The sequence below is a fragment of the Anoplopoma fimbria genome, chromosome 3 (genome assembly GCF_027596085.1).
Source record: "Anoplopoma fimbria isolate UVic2021 breed Golden Eagle Sablefish chromosome 3, Afim_UVic_2022, whole genome shotgun sequence".
Taxonomy (NCBI): Eukaryota; Metazoa; Chordata; class Actinopteri; order Perciformes; family Anoplopomatidae; genus Anoplopoma; species Anoplopoma fimbria.
Window position 1 is genome coordinate 6,330,562 of NC_072451.1, and position 17,225 is coordinate 6,347,786.

Here is a 17,225-nt window from a genome sequence, read left to right on the forward strand (position 1 = left end):
AGATGTGTTTCAACATTTTGTATGAATTTTGTTGTTTTGAAAGGCAAAAAACAAACAAAAAAACGTTGCTCTTACATCCTGCAACCCTGAGATTGTAACATGGACATTAAACAAAGTTCAAATGATGTTATCAGTGTACGGAAATATCACCACTGACTCACACATGTTTATTAACAGGGTGGTGGTTTGTTTTTTGCTTTATTTGACATTATAGTAGGGCCTTCCTTCTGAAAATGTGTTAAAAAAAACGTATTTTATCATTAAACAACAACAACAACAACAACAAAACAAATATTTGTACTTTTTTGTATTTGTTTATTTCTCTGAATTAAGTAAGAGAAATATGTTGATACTGATAACATCACGCTGTAATTTAATTATATAAAACAACGTAATGCTACAGTTAATCAGTCCTATGCGTATCCAACCAACGACACACAACTACGCTGAACTGAACATCTGACTAAAGCTCCACACATTATGTATTGCGTATCCAGTTTCACATATTATATAAAGTCTGATGAACAAATTGCAACCTTTCTTTTGTTGGCAGTGCTTTTTAAATTGAGTCACGTGGGCCTTTCTGACATAATTATGACGCAAACCGGCAGATTTCTTTTTTTTTTACAAAGCAGAGGCTACTGTAGATCTAATTCACGTAACAAGAAGTGACAAGTAACAGGAGAACAAGGAGGCCTCCGTAGACGCTCTGCTGTACTAACAGGTAGTCCTGGCATGGCAACAACATGGACAAACATGTGACGCTGTGTGTTTACAAAAGCAGAACAAATAGATGCATTCAGGGTCAAAGGAGAGCTTTTATTTGACATTCACTGCACAATATGACGGAGGACTTTTAAATATTTTACCTATACATCGTTATTGTATGAAAGTTATTTTGTTCAATGTATAATTGTATTTATACAAAGAGCTATATTCAGTTTAAATGATTGAAATTAAGAATTTACTTTAACCCCCTGTTTTGAGCCTTTATAATATATTGTGTTCACATTTCATAAAAGGGTTTATAACACATTATAACGCCTTCTGCAGGCACCGATAAGTAGAAACTGGTGTGTAAGATAGTCAACGACGTATTCAGTTGTCATAATATAAAATATATCTGGTAAATAGGGGAGTTAAACGTTTAAAAATGATATATATTTAAAAAATGTCTCATTCCAGCGTGTTAACTAGCATAATGATTTAATGAATGAAAGTGTAAATACAGAACAATACTGTTTTTATTGCAGAAAAGTTACTTTCTCAAGTGCTTTCTCATTGATTTTTGTTAGTGTTAAAACAATGTGTGTTTCTATCTAAATGTTTTTTTCTCTGCTATCTTTCTGTGTTCTTTTTCATTATTACTCACAAAATGCTGTAAAGAAACAATTGTTTGATCACTTGTCCAACAAAAAGGCCATTAAGTAGAATGTTTAAGGTGTTAATACATGTTTTACTACAACCATGTTCACTTTACATCGCTGCTAAGCATTTTCAAAAGCGTTGGGTTATATATCTTGTCTTATATTTTATCTTATTTGTATGTTTACTGTATTTTCCAGCCCTCTGGGCAGTGTATTATACCAGTGTTTTATACCAGTGTATACTGTTAAAACACTGGTAGTGTCCTTTTAAAGACCTTGTAGTAGATCCCTCTAAACTTTATATTATGGTTTCAAATAAAGTTTTATCAGGTGAACAAATGGAGACAACCTGACAACGATAAACCATCACTTTAGGAAAATAGCAGACTCAGCAATACCTTTTTAAAAGAGTATTTATTATGTGGCTCTGAATAAGTAAAAAAACATTCTCAGTTTGTGGTCAAAGGAGCAGCGACTCTCCTTCACTCAGCATTCTACTTATCAAAACGCTGATACACAATAATCTAGAGACTTTTTGTGTCTCTTGTCTTGTCATATTATTTACCTTTGATTGTAGTTTTCCGAGTGCTCCGTAGGATAAGGTTCCAGATCCGCACTGTCCACCCTGGTTGATGCTTTCACACTTGTAGTCTCTCAGGAGGTGATCATGTAATTCATTATCTATAACAGAAAAAAAAACACCAGATACAAGTTTATAATAACCTGCAACTTTTTTTAAGCGCTTCTTTAAATCATGATACGTCTCTTAACCCTGTTTGTGAAGGTTTTAGTTATTATATTCTCATAACGTAGAGACATGGATGTGAAAAAAGGTGGAAAGAGCACATTAATACCTCACATGCAATAAGGAGCAAGATGCAAATTGATTGCATGACAGAGATCAAATTGCTTGCTTCTAATTAATACAAAACATCCAAGAGGGAAAACAAGGATGAACACAATGAGTACATTAAGCCTCTCTTCACTTCACAGATCTTATTATGGAATTATTTATTTCTGTTAGCTTTGGGGGGAAAAAAAGAAAAAGCAACATCTTCTTAATTATAGCTCACAGAGCGCTTCCCCTGAAAAACAAAACTGGGGGGAAAAAGAGGAGGAGGAGGGGGAGTGAGGGTTATTCACCCGGTTGCATTAGCATATGAAAAAAGACTCACTACTATTTGAGCTGGTTCGTCATCTGCTGAATCATATTTATGCACCCCACCCTCCTCCTCCCCATTCCCTCCTCATACACACACCCCAAGTCCAACACAAATAATGTATCTCAGAGGACCTTCTTCCCTGCGTCTAGGGCAGATTTCTCTGGGGGGGGGGGGGGATGCAGCCTGATGCTGAGGGGTCCATGATATTCTCTATGTGTTAATCTGGCTGCTAGCTGTCCTTGAGCCCAGCCCCATTTCCCCCCTAACCCCATCTGCTAGCATTCCCACCACAGAGGAGAGAATGGGCTGCGACTGGGGGTAGAAAAAAAAAAAAAAAAAAGGACCTTCCCAGTCCAGCAATCATGAATAACCATTGCCTCGCACCATTATCAGAGAGGCTGGATCCAAGCTGAGATGGTGGAGAGGAAATATCTGTAAAAAAAAACAAAAAACAGCCCGGCGCTCCTGACATTACTCTTACCACGCTTTTTTGTTGTTGTTGTAAGTGATGCTATTATTATTATTATTTTCATATAATGCCTTATTAATGCCGTGCAGCTGCCGTGGATATTCATCACTGACCTTGAGTCTTTGTGTCCCCCTTGTTCCCAGCTTATCCGCTGCACTTGGGACGCTCTCATGTAATTAACACAGACATTATTGTGATGGAGTAAAAAAAAAAAAAAAAAACTCACTAGGCTGATACCTCGTCCTGAAACCAATAAAGCAGGCCACGGTCGCAAAGTAAGATTCTGGAGACCATAAAATTAATTACATTATTTACATTTCCTTTAGATAGAGGGGGTCCAGGCGAGATGATAGAGGCAAATGAGATTACACAAAATAAGATTTCAAAATGTCAGTGCTGAACACTCAACCGAACCAACTGTTATGATTAGATTACTCTTTTAATATAATTACCGTCTAAAGGCTGTGTGTGTGGAAACAATGCATACATAAAGAAAAAAAAAAAAAAACAGGAGCTGCATCTTCACTGATTCACATCCTTTTTTTTTCTCCACGAGCCTTTTTTTCTCTTAACCTTTCTTCAACAGTATCATTTTGAATTATAGAGAACGGATGGGTGCTCTGTGCAAGGTCACTGTCTGGTGTGTATCACCTCCCCCCCTCCTCCCCCTTCTCTCCTTGTTTTTGTTTCCTCTTCCAGAAGCACACTGAGTGAAGGGTTAAAACTGGAATGGATTTAATTATGGAATGAATGGAATTATAATGCGCCTGCAGCAAGTTTTCCTCCTTATTTATTAAAGCAGCTGATGGGCCAGGTTTGATGAGCCACTTCTGGCATAATTGAGTCATCACACAAAGAGGGTTCCTCGCATTCAGAGTGGTTTTATCAGCAGCAAACAGACCTGATTACTGGCAATTACACTCTGATCTAGGGGAAGGAGAAAAAAAGGGTAAATGTGCAGGGTAACTTCTGTGTTTATAGTTTACCCCGGGAATAATTTTCACATTAATTTTACATGCTAAGTGTTTTCTGTTTATGTATTATAAAGAGCAAACGGGAAGGAGATAGCACCTTTTACTTTCATACCTCCTTGTAATGAATGTCTGAGGATATAGCGAGCTGATCATGATTTATATTTACCCTATAGGAGGTTTGTGGTGCGCAGAGGAGCAGCTGAACATAAAGCCAGATGAAGCAAAAGGTGAGCTGCTTGTGCTCACACCCATTTCTGTGGAAAGCAGGTAGAATTATATACAGAAAGCACGCGATTGCTTTTGCCCTTTTTATTTATCATTGAGATGCAAATTGGTTCGCGGTGAGTAAATTAAGCTCTGCTCGGAGATTAAAATCAACTTCTGTTCAGAGAGTATTTAGATAAACAACTTTTCTTTTTTGTATTTTTTTTGTGAGGTGGCCAGGGAGCCATCAGACGCCCTGCGCCTAAATACCAGCTGGACATTAGAATAATGGCTGAGATATATTTCAGTAGGGGGGAGGGGACAAAAGAGGTCTAGGATGTCTGATTTATGTCTAAAACTTGGCATGAAATCTTCTTTTTTTTTCATTTCACAATGTTTATTTATCGGTTACCTTCATAGTAAAATTGATGGTTAATCAACACTCAATGGCACTGGAGAATTAGCTGTCTCTATAAGATAATTCTATATTTTTTCAATTGAATCAAAGGAACAGTCTTTTATAAATGACCCCCTCTTAAATTCTTTCAAATATTAAGATTATAGAGTATATTTAGTAGAATCTAAAATTCCGCAAAAAAAACCAACATTTTTTTTGGACTGTTTATATATTTGACCTTTCAAATAAAAGAAAAAAAATAATACCGAAAAGAAAAATATTCTGCCGGCAATTTATGAGCATTCCTCCGTCTGATGGAGGTTTCTGGATTCGTGCAGAAACAGTCGAAAAATCTTGAAGTCAACTGCGATTTCAGATATAACAGCCTCACAGCTACCCTGACGGCCAAGCAAAGTGTTTGTGCCTTTTGCCAAAGAGTACTTTTATAGAGGAGCGTATTGGCATCTTATCACTTCTCCAAGACAGAGACGCTTCAATAAGAGAACACAGCTCACAGAATTCTTAACAGACAATTAGGAGCCTGGCTAGCTGCTATCGCTTCAATGATTTGTTATGATGGCATAACTACAGGGGAAACTTGTTATTGGACGGAGTTAGCAAGAGTCCCATAAAAGAGTCAGATGGTGACACCTTTGCCGCGGTGATTTATGAATCTTGTAATCGCTTTCCAAAGTCATCCCAAAGCCTTCCCTCTAAATTGAGTTCATCTGGAGCCGGACCACACAAAGGCACCAAGTCCAGATTGTTTCTTCTGACATCAAAGAGCCAATTTCTGTTTTTGACCAAATTTCTGGTGCTTTTAATTCCCCTTATCGTATGAAAGGGGGCCTGGATGATATGCTATTTTATTTGTGAATTCAATCCAATTAAGAACACCAAAAATATCCAGGCAAATAGAATTAGTATCTTGCTGCACTACACTTATGCATCAATAGCATAATAAATGGAGTGGCAGACAATCCGTCCATTGGCGAGTCTCCAGTCCGCCAAACCGACTCTCATGTTTAGTTTGAATCTTTGTCGTGAACATGTTTTTTTTCAAAAAACCTGTCTAATTTGGGGGACAGGTGTTTGGGGAAAAAGAAGTTCCAGCCCCGGTGTAACAATGAGCGGAGTAATCCCGCTCATTGTTCCTGCCCAAGGAGGCCCTTTCATGCAGGAGGTTGCATGAATGCTACCAGGTGGTCTGCAATTTGGAGAAACGTAGTAACCGTTCCGGCTAATCCCCCCGTCACAAAAGGCAGGTCTCCAGTGCTCCTAGGGCTCTCCGGGGCAAGAGGAAAAGTTTACCTCGAACACACAGCGTCTGAAAGGAGTCAGGGACTCGAGCAGTGATTCCTAATCAGATTGCGCTGAAGTGAACAGCTCGCATGGCAGCTGTAGTTTTCCCAGGGTTAATTACCTTTCACTGCTCTCTCTAAATGAGTCAGCTGTTCCTGTCATTAAACAACTCCACTCTATCTCTGCTCCTCTGTCCTCCACACACATGTGCACACGGGTGTGCGTGTTCACACACACACACACACACACACACAGTAACACAGGCAAACATAAGAAGACGCACCTTTGTTCTTCCTTCCATTATTTTTAATGTATTGGATACGGTGATCAAGCAAAGGGCTATAAAAACATTGATGATATGAATATTACAGCGACTTTGATCACTTTGCTTATCAGTCAGAGGCCACTGAAAAGGATTCATGCTACTGATGTTAATGCAGATAGAAGGAGGTATTCCCAATACACCTCCCCTACCATGTTGTAGCAAAATAGTACCAATCTGTCAAGGTCTTATTCTAAAGAGCTCATTTAGTGCTAATTGAGTGTATATATATATATATAGGAAGCAAACATGTTCGCATATGCGCATGCATACACACACACAAATTGGGCCATACACACGAACACAGACACACACACACGGACACACACATACACATACATGCATGCGCAAACAAACACAGAGTCCAGCTCCGATATAGTTGTGCTGTCATCAATTCTGAACAATCTGTCTGCTCACTGAGCTCAGTGGCTTAGGATGTTGGGGGGAGTTTTAAGTGATTTTTGCCACTGTATGGTAAAATCCCTTGGCCACCTGGATTACAAACTCTAGTCCTTTAACTCATGCCAGTATAAATCCGTGTTAACTCGGATTTACCTCTGGCATATGAATTCTCAATCTGCGTAAGCTTTGTTTGGAATGAGTCGAACATAAGTATTTCACGCAGTAAGGGTGCCCAATGGTGAGTTCCTATTTCTGTGAAACACACACACTGGGAGATAGTTCACCACTAAATCAGCCATCAGCATAACTAGAGGAGCCTTAAGCTGTGGTTTATTACACTGAGAGAGGCGAGGCCCCGTGCAGCCGTTCACAACCAGGTGGAAGTGTGCGACGCTGCACTGTGAAACCCCACGTCACCATGGCGACGGATATAAACTCAGAGCTGTTTCGCTGTGGTCAAGAGTTTAATCAGATTCCTCGCACCAAGATTTTTTGCTTAGCTTATTGTCAGACAAACGTTATTTGCTCAGTTGTTCAAACACGAGCCCTGATCGGCTACCAAAGCGATCACGATAAAATAAAATATGGCATGAGCAGCCTGGAGGATCTAAATTAAGTATTATCCAATATCCATACAATCTCTCACTCTCTCTCTCTCTCTCACACACACACACACACACACACTTCTGGGTTTGCAGAGTTAAGCCAGACTATTTTGTACTTAAAAGGTTAGCGGAGCTGTTTTTGTGAGTTTGATCCATGCTTGCCAAATCAGCAGATGGTCCATGAATATGATTATATGCATCAATAAAAGGAGTAATCTTTAACAAAATGTAAATTTGACTTAAGTCCAGGGTTTAATACACACGCTGGACTTTAACCCAGTTTTCCAGCCCCGACAGTGGAGCGTGATAAGCTAATGCACTTAGACGTTTGTTAACAGCAACCACTGCTGATGCTCCAGTGCTACTCTTCAGGGATCAAAAACAGGAAGGTGCAACGTATCTGTGTTCAAAACCAGCACGTTTGTGTCCAAACAACACCTATTCACTTTTTTTTGAATGAGCAACTAAACCGCTCAGCAATCGATACAAACTGAGCCCCGGTGCTCAACAAGACCCTCTCTTGTGCTGCCATGCCTCTCTCTCTATTATGCCTTTCAATGCTTTTTTTTAGAGATAAATCCTTGGACAGCACGGAGTCAAGCTTTAATCAAGGATCCACGACAATAATCTGCATCTGAGTAAACCACACCGTTAACAAATATAGGAAAAAATAATCTTTATACTCTTTAAAAAAAACAAAAACATGAAGTTCAAGTGCAAGTGGCTCGCAGAGAGAAAAGTTTTAGCAGGAAAGGAAGAAGTTAAGAAGCTCAACGTGCTGATCCTTTTCTTCTGAGTTGCATAAAACAAGCTTCCCTGTTAATGACCCTTCAATGGATCTACTTATCGGAGCCTGAGGCTTACACAGCACAGCAACATCCTCACACTGACAAACAGAATCACTTGTCTCCTGCATCCAAAAACGCACCCACATTAACATGTCCGACGGGGCAGAATCGCCAGCTCGACTTACCAATGCCCCCCTTTTAGCCTTTGTTTTTGCATCTCATAGTGACATCGGGGAGGAGACGGAGCAGAAGGATATCGAGGTGGGGTACAGGGTAGTCCAGAGTGTCGCTGCTGAGAGAGAGTGTGTGTTTGTGTGTGTGTGTGAGTGTGTGTGTGTGTGAGCAGGGACACAGTGATATTCACCCGAAACGTTAAGCTTTTCTTTTTTTCTTTTTTTTTTTAGCCTTTGTGTCATTCACTTAACAACCAATCTCATTAGCTGCTGGGCTACAATGGGCTGAATTATTTTCTGTGTAAATACACCACATGGTGATCCTCAAGGTAAGACCTCAGAAGGTCTTTTTAATCACATAAAAAGATAGATTCACCCCCAGAAGAAGAAGGAACAAAAAATCAATGGGGTTGGACAGACTGCTCCTAAAAAAGAATTGAATAAAACAGTCATTTAGAGTGATTCTAATTGAGAAATGAGATTTATATTCCTCAGGGTCTATAGTGAAGAGAGTGTAAATGTCTAATTATGTGACTGTAATTAATATAGCACGGTGATATATACACTTTGACTTGATAATGATACTGTGAGCACATATGTAATGGGTGATATAAGAAAGGATGCTCCTACTCAGCTTTTTAAAACATCTTAAAGAAGCTAAATTATACGACAATAGGTGTTAAACACAAATAAAAAACTTGGTTTCATATTTAGCTTTTTCAACAAATCTCTTGCTGCAGTGTTTGTTGGTGCAGAACGGTGAATTAATGTAAAATGTAACTATTGTAAGCACTTGAAGTCATGACAGCTGTCTATAAGCATCAGGGACGTGTCTATTGGCCAACTTGACCCTTGTTAGAAAACAAAACAAATACAAAAAAAAAGAATACTGCAGCCTGGGACTGCCGAGCCGGGTCACTGGAGATTTTCCAGACAAACGCCGCACAGGGGAGGGGAGGGGAGGAAGAATAAAAAGGACAGGCTCAGAATCTCATTTTAACAGACCGCACACAATCTGGGCTCCCACAGAACTATCTCTGCCTGACCGCTTTCTATTTATCCCTTATCAGTGTTTACCAACCGCTAGTTTTCTTTCATTCACACTGTGAGGCAGTTCTCTTACTATCAGTCAACAGCTGACACCGTGGAACAGCCTCAAAGGCAAGAGGAAGGGATCAAAACTAAACCAAAGCTGTTTAAACAATACAACAGAGGAAATAAATTCATAAATCCTAATTCTTCCCAACCCACAAGGGTATAAGCAGATCCTTTATAGTTAGGCCAACAAACAAAACCGCAGCCAATGAGGTACATTACAATCAAGGTAAATTCTGAAATATATTTTTAACACAAGAAAAGGCGGAATAAAATCCCATGTTATATTAATTGGGAACATTTCATAGTCTCGCCCTGTCAAGCAAATGTAACCATCGACTGAAAGGTTTGTGGGTTTTGTGTTGTGTTTTATTTTATTTTCAGGAAAATCCCATCTGTTCTAACCTTGTTAACATTTTAAGATAATTTAGCTGTAAAGTAGAACCGAGCTAGAAAATATCAATGCCATTATAAAACACTAACATTTTATTAAGATTTTCAAACGATTTATAAATAATTAAAATGTCTATTTTTAGAGTGTCTGGTTAGGATCAGTCCTCCTCTAAAGGAACAACCAGAAAAAACTAAGTCTATATAATTTATAAACACTAGGATTAATATTATCTAATTCAACACACTTATTATATATTATAATATTTAATTTATAATAGGCTGACATTTAATTCATGCAATATTAATAGTAATATTTTAGAGTGATATGTTTTCATTGTAACAAATTCCCTGAAAATATGTTGTTATTTTCACAATTAAACAATATTAGAGGCTTCATGGAAATAATATTTAAAACATGTTCTAATCACTAAAGAGAAATAAATACATTTGAAATATATATCTCACTGTTGCTTTACATTTTTTGTTCCCAGTAGGAAACACAAACAGCAATGTTTTTTTCTGGAATACTGTTCAAAAGTTAAGTAATTAATTACATTTATCCTTTCACCAGCTGCTCAACAGCAGATGGATCATTTCTGAGACCTTGTTGAATTAAATCCACATAATTCATTTTCCTGGATTAACTAACTGAAGTTTGAGTAGGTTAAAAAACAGGTAACACAATATGCAACAGACTCACATGTATTCTGGGCTTTTTTTTTTGTTCGATTTTGTCTTTTACATTTTGAGCAACCGACGGCATTTGACTTGTAATTAAAACAAACAATTACAAATCAAAAGCCTCAGAAACAGAATATTTCTATTTCTTTGCAATATGAAAATAGAAGACAATATCTATATTTTTCCATCACAGAAGTTCAGTGTGCTTCGCAGCTTTGTGAATAAGTTTGTGGACCCAGTTTTTGTTCAGCAGCAGGTACCATGGACAGTTCCTATGAGGAGAACAGAGGTTACATTTATGTGTTGTGTAGCAACTAACATCCCTGTGCTTTGAAGCAGGGAGGAATAATGCCTCTTACTTATCACTGCTACAACACACATCCCTGCTACAGCCGGCGCTGCTTTCGTAATTAAAACAAGGAGCAGAGGTGTAACTTTGTAACGCCCCGCTCACAGTGTCCTGTATCACCTTTGAATAACTTGCCAAAACTTTTCAAAGGATTATCGAGATGTGACACGGTTACACAACGCAGTGTTATCTAATGTCTTTTGTTGCTCTTTTTCTTGTTTGTTTCGATGCGAGCTGACTGGAACAAGCTGATGGAACTGTGATTTAAATGGAGGCTAACAGGCAGAATGACAACCGGCATTTTTTAGTTATTTTAACATTGAAGATTTTCCAAATAATTCCAAACCTCACGCCTCAATCACATTGTATAACGTCTCCGAAAGACATGGCAAATAGATAAAGCAGATGTTGTTTGTTTATATATATATATATATATATATATTCTCTCTCATAGACTCTATACTATATTGTTTATTTTCACTTGTTCTAAAGAATAAGGAACAAAATCTAAAAAGACATTCAAGTTGTGATAATATCAGGACTATAAATTCAACCTAGGCCCAAAGTCCGCTCTTGTTTAATTAAAAAAAAATCCTACTTTGTTTAACGATGATCAACATAAAGTTGGGTCATAAAGCAGATTCTGAGACCATTAGCGTGGCGCACGTTACTAGTAAATGATGAACTTTTCCAACCAGCATCCGTCCTCCTAAATCAATAGTCGCTCAGGAGACTGTCGAGTGTTTTAGTCCCTCTGAATCTGTTGAAAGTAAAGATTTACCAACGTAAAAAAAAGCCAAAGTTCACCTGTAGACAGTGTTACAATCAGACTACATTTAGCATTAGCATTTAGTTTTTAAACTTCCACTTCTGTCACAGTTACAGTACAAATTATTACAGAGAATCAGACCAGGATGCTCTGTTTTTATCCTGATGATTTGAAATCTAAGACCCACAAAGTTTTAACACAAAAGCTGATTTTCGGACATGTATCACTGTCACACTACATTCAAAATTAGCATATAGTTTTTTAAACTTTACCGGACTTACAATTGAAATTACAGCAAGCCAGAAGAGGATGCAATAAAATACTCCACGGACTGTTCAAATACGTTACTGGAACACAGAGTCAATGTTTAAGTGCATTAGGCTCAGTGGTCTTGTATGTACAGCTGTCACTGTCAAAGCCACAGGCAACCTGACAATGCTTTGTCTCTGCACACAATACCAACATGTGCTCCTCTAAGACAAGCTTATACTCCACACAAACGCTGTGACTTTAATCTAGATAGACCATATCTCATGCTATCTGGATGATCAAAAATAGGTCATGCCTCTCAAAAAACAGTTTGAGCCATTTAATCTCCTCTCAAACTGTCTGAAACCTGGACAGAAGCTGCGCTCGCTCTCCGGCTAAGATTTTAAGAACACCAATTTGAATCAAGCAAACAATGTTCATCACCAGTGCAATATTGTCTACACGCTACCCCGACACAGTTGAAAACAATTGCCAGCACAATTACAATTTCACATAATCTTGTAAAACCCACAGAACACAAGTTTAGCAGCTGAGTAAATCTCAGTGTAAATCTAATAAGTTTTTTCCTAACACTCCTGTTTTCCTGTTACAGCGTCTAACAGCAGGAGCTAGAAGGCTTGTCGTTCACATAAGCAGGGTATCAGGATGATAAATGCTGAACAAAACTGACAGTATCTTAAATAAAAAAAAGAACTTTGACACCAACCTAGTGCTGTGATCCCAAAAGTTTGATTTTCTCCCAGTCTCTTGATAGCTGAGCTGGTGCTGTGGCTTTGAAAGGTAGTCCCCAGGAATATGACATACTGTGCCTTTGACAGCCTCGAGATAAGCACCTGCGTTCGGGTCCCTTTTTACGTCACACCTCCCCATTCACAGCCCTTCAACATGATGCACATTTGCACATCAACAGCCACCAACCCCCCCACCCCCCCCCCCACCCCCCCTGTCCCTCCTCCCCCTCCCCTCCTCCTCCCTCCTCCCTCCTCCCTCCTCCTCGCTCTACTCCCACATCCGCAAAACACACAAACAGGCACACAAGAAGGAAGGCAGATGCGCGCACTAGCCTCCGCTCATGCACTCGCACAGACACCACAGATTTGTGTGCGCTTAGCCAGGGATGCAACATACATGCAGGCAAATAAACACGCACACACACACACACACACACACACACACACACACACACACACACACACACACACACACACACACACACACACACACACACACACACACACACACACACACACACACACTCACAGGTGATTTATTCCTTTTTTTTTGCTCCTTCTTTCAGCTTTATTAGTATAAATATCGATCCTTTTTGTCAAAAAAAACAAAAAACTTTCTCTTGCTTTGTCATAAGACCGGGGCATATGCCCTCCCAAGCTCCTCATACATCACTCATCATGCAAATGAGAGGGAATGTCACTCCTCAGCAGCAGATGGCCAGGGATGATAACAATGGCTCAACAGACCAGTTTCAATGTCTGCGACTTTATCGCTACGGCAACAACAAAAATAGATGATATGAAATCCTTGTCTGTTAATTTGATTTCTCCCCCACCCCCTTTTTTTTTTTTTTATGTTTGTACCTGTCAGTCTGTTTCATTTCTCCTGGACCATTTGAATGTAAGAGCTTTGTCCGGGATCTCTCTGTGACAAGACGTCTGGCTATCAGTAAAAGGCAGAGACCTGGAAATGATTTTGGGTGACTACGGAAGGCTGCTGCCTCGCAGTTATTCAAGTAATTAGGTGTAATTCCTCCCTGAAGGCCATGTTAGCCTCCTGAGTTAGCTCATGCGTTCGACAGGCCCGGATAGAGACGGGGGAAGAAGAAAAGAAGAAAAGGGGCCCCGAGAAAATCACAAATGCAGCTTTTCAACCCCCCCCCCCCCATACACACACACACACACCTCTCCCACCCCCCCCCCCCCCACCCCCCAGCCAAAGTGATGTCACCCCTGCGTCCTGCTGACTCCTGTTCATACAAGCCCCCATAGCAGAGAGTAAACAGTGGAAGCGTTTAGCAAACAGGGCCAGATTACAATGACAAAGGCAACCACACTTCTGGGTGGAGCCTGGGGGCAAAAGAGGAGGAGGAGGAGGGGGGAGGGGAGGGGGGGGGGTGGGGGGGGGGCAAAAGTGGGAGGTAGGGTGGTGTGGCTCAGGATTTAAAAATAAGTGATACCCATAAGGGGGCCCCCCTCAAGATCCAAGCGTAGCCCTTCCCCAGCTGATGGTAGGGGCCACCCAAACATGCTTATCTGTCGGTGATGCCCCCCCCCCCAACACTCTGGTCCCCCGGGGGACTGACGTGTGAACACAATATGTAATAATAATGTATCTTCAAGCTCTTTTTTTCTGTGATTTGTGCATTTTGGTTATGCAAGGCTGGGGACTTGAGGATGGAGAATATCATTACTTAAGGTTTGGCAGTTGATCATCACCTTGTTTAATGCCTCATTTGAAAGTCTAATTTCTAACTGTCTTCGAGAGCCAATTCATGATACACTGTGAAAGAGACGTACAAAGAGAGTCGACCTGCTCTGTTTTTTCCCCCTCTTTTTACTCCGTTTGTGCCCGATAATGGTACAAACGTATGAAAGTAAAGAATCATCTATCTAGGCATCTCATCAAATAACATGTTCTTTGTTTGCTTATGCAGACAATCTCGCTGCGAGGACACAACAAGCTTGTTCTAGGGATGATTATTTCATGTCCTGAGCTAGACATCAGTAGTGCTGGAAGAAAACACACCCAAAGAATCAACTCATGTAAAGCAATCAGCATCATATTGAGGACTACACTGTACCGCCATTACAGAATGTAACATTTTCTTTTGGCCCTAACATCTGTTTAAATCAAAAAAAAAAAAAGAGAGAGGGACCTCATTCAGAGCAGGCATCCAACACAAACTAGTGTTTTGTCAAGCTATTTCATCAACTGAAAATGTGGGCATAACTGGAGAGAGCTGATGGAGAAATGAAAGAGGAGTGGGTTGGACAAAATTACATGTCAAACAAGGGTTCACATTTAAAAAGTCCTGCTCATATTTGTAGAAAGTGTTTGATTGCATTTAGAAAGGTATTACAATGGGTCACATCTGTGTCTAAAAGCTTTTTTGCATTCTGCTGCAAATTACGTAAGCAGAGTGAAGGGTCACAGCACCCCGTTGTTTTCGAGCACTATACCTTCCTCCTGTGAAACCTACACAAATATGTTTAACTGAATTCTTCTAATGCACCGCGGGATCAAAATGTCAGCAGCAAAACTTCAGCAAACCCCCTCACTCAAACACCCCGCCCCGTAATTTTCGACAAAAGCAAAGCGACTAATTTCGCATGGCAGCCCGAACACCCAAACAACAATGCATATTCACACTGTGCCATTGAATATGATGGATGTGTAAAAATCTATATTAAACTGTGGTTAATTTCAGCCATAATGCTTTAAGCTTGGTCTAAAATGACACAAATGCTTCTTGGTGGTACTGAACCCTCATTGTGCAACCACTTGATGCCGCTTGTTCATCACACAAAGTCACATAAAAGGACTGAATTAAATGTTTAAAAAAATATATTTGCATATGCAAATACAAGGAACCAAACATAAGTACATGTTGTTGATATGGCTCCAGGATGTAGAACTATCTTTATGTTAATGTCAGCAGACAGGGAATATTCTTTTGAAAATACAGTACATTTTCCATGGGGATCATTATCTACACTGCATGTCACTGTGTCTCAGTTAAAAGAAATGATTAGATTACTTCCCAGCAATCCCCTTTAGGGCGATTTGTGTGTGACCGTGGGCAACCTTACAATATGTTTATTCAGTGTCCTTTGAAGACACTTCAATAACATTTCAAATGTTTTATGGACAAATATAGGATTTATTCTATCTCTGCCTTAAACTGGCGCCTTTTGGATATAGGGCTCTGTTATATTCGAGTCTCTTGTCCAAATTCGACTGAATGTTCCTCTCATGGGGTATTACATACTTCGGTAGTCCTCAAAAACTAATAGAATTACTGAGTGGCTTAAGATACAGCTTTACTTGATGTGACAGGTGACCAAACTTGGACTTTTGTCTGTAAAAAAATCACAATTAAGGCTGTTTGTTGCGTGCATGGTTTTAAAAGTATATTTCCGATTCCTAAATCCACGTTGTTCCAGTAGAAATGTTGATTAAATTGAAGATTTAAAGCTTTAATTGTTGGCCTAAATTATTCACCTTATCAGTACCAATGAAAAGCATCTGTCATTAATGGTCGTTACTGGTTCCACACATTTACTGCCCTCTAATTCAACAAACTGACCAAAGATCAAACTCTGTGGTGTAAAAATCCCAATTAATGCTGTAAATTATGTGTATGGAAATAAAGGTTCACTCATAATTCTTAAAACCATGTGGATCCATAAAAATATTGATTAAATTGCATCTATATTCTACATATTGCTGCATGTGTGAATGATCCAGGAGCAACTAAAAGTCATTAGCGGTCCCTGCTGGTTCCTTACTTTTTACTGCCCTCACATGAGAGCATCTGATTGCTTACATCTAAGGAATCAATGCATGACCGGTCAGTTGATGTCTGGCTTTTGTAGTTCAGAGGCCGTGGACTCATTGTGTTGTGTCATTGAGAGGTTAGGTCCAGATCTGGGCGTCTCCGGGGGTCCCTGCCCATCTTTTCTACTCAGGCGGGCAGACAATGAAGCAGACACGCCTACAAATGGCCAGATAAGAGCTTGGATGTTCAGCCAAAAAAACGAGCATCTAAACAATGGTAACAGGTGTGTATAATGCGTGCTTTGATAATGACCTTGGTGGCCGTAATAGCATGTCTAGACAAAACTAACAGGAGGCATTTCTGTCTGGTCTCACGAGTCCCGTGGGTGCTCGATAGCAAGATCCTAAGGCGCAGATATTGGTCATTAAAACTAAAACACAAATGTGTGAGATGATGTAGCATACAGATCTCTTTTTTTTGTTTTTTTTACTGTGACACTGGAAGCATGAGAAGCATCGGAAAAGTTAAGTCTGCCACTCAACAGGATTTTTTTCCCCTCCCCCCCATCTTTAAAATATTTGTAGGGTAGTTTGCATAATAAGCTAAAATCATCTTGAGTATTCAGAGATATGCACTTGAATAAATAGAAGAAAGAAAAACTCCATTAATGTGGATGGCTTGCAATTTTTGATTGCACCAGACACAGGAAGCTTGCTGACATGAACTAAAATGCAAATGTCTTTTGAGCAAAACAAAGAAATTGATTATGAAGTTAGTTTCTTCGGCACAAGTAGCTGGCTTTGAGTGATTAATGGGGGTGGGTCATTGATTTCCTTTTGTTTAGATCTTGGTTAACTTTCTGGAGACACAATTATAATTTGTTTCCAAACAATAAATCCAATCTAGCTTGCGCAAATTAAATTTCCCTATGGCCTCTTCTGCGTCGTTTTACATCTGAAACCGATTGTTATCAAAAGGCATTGCATGTA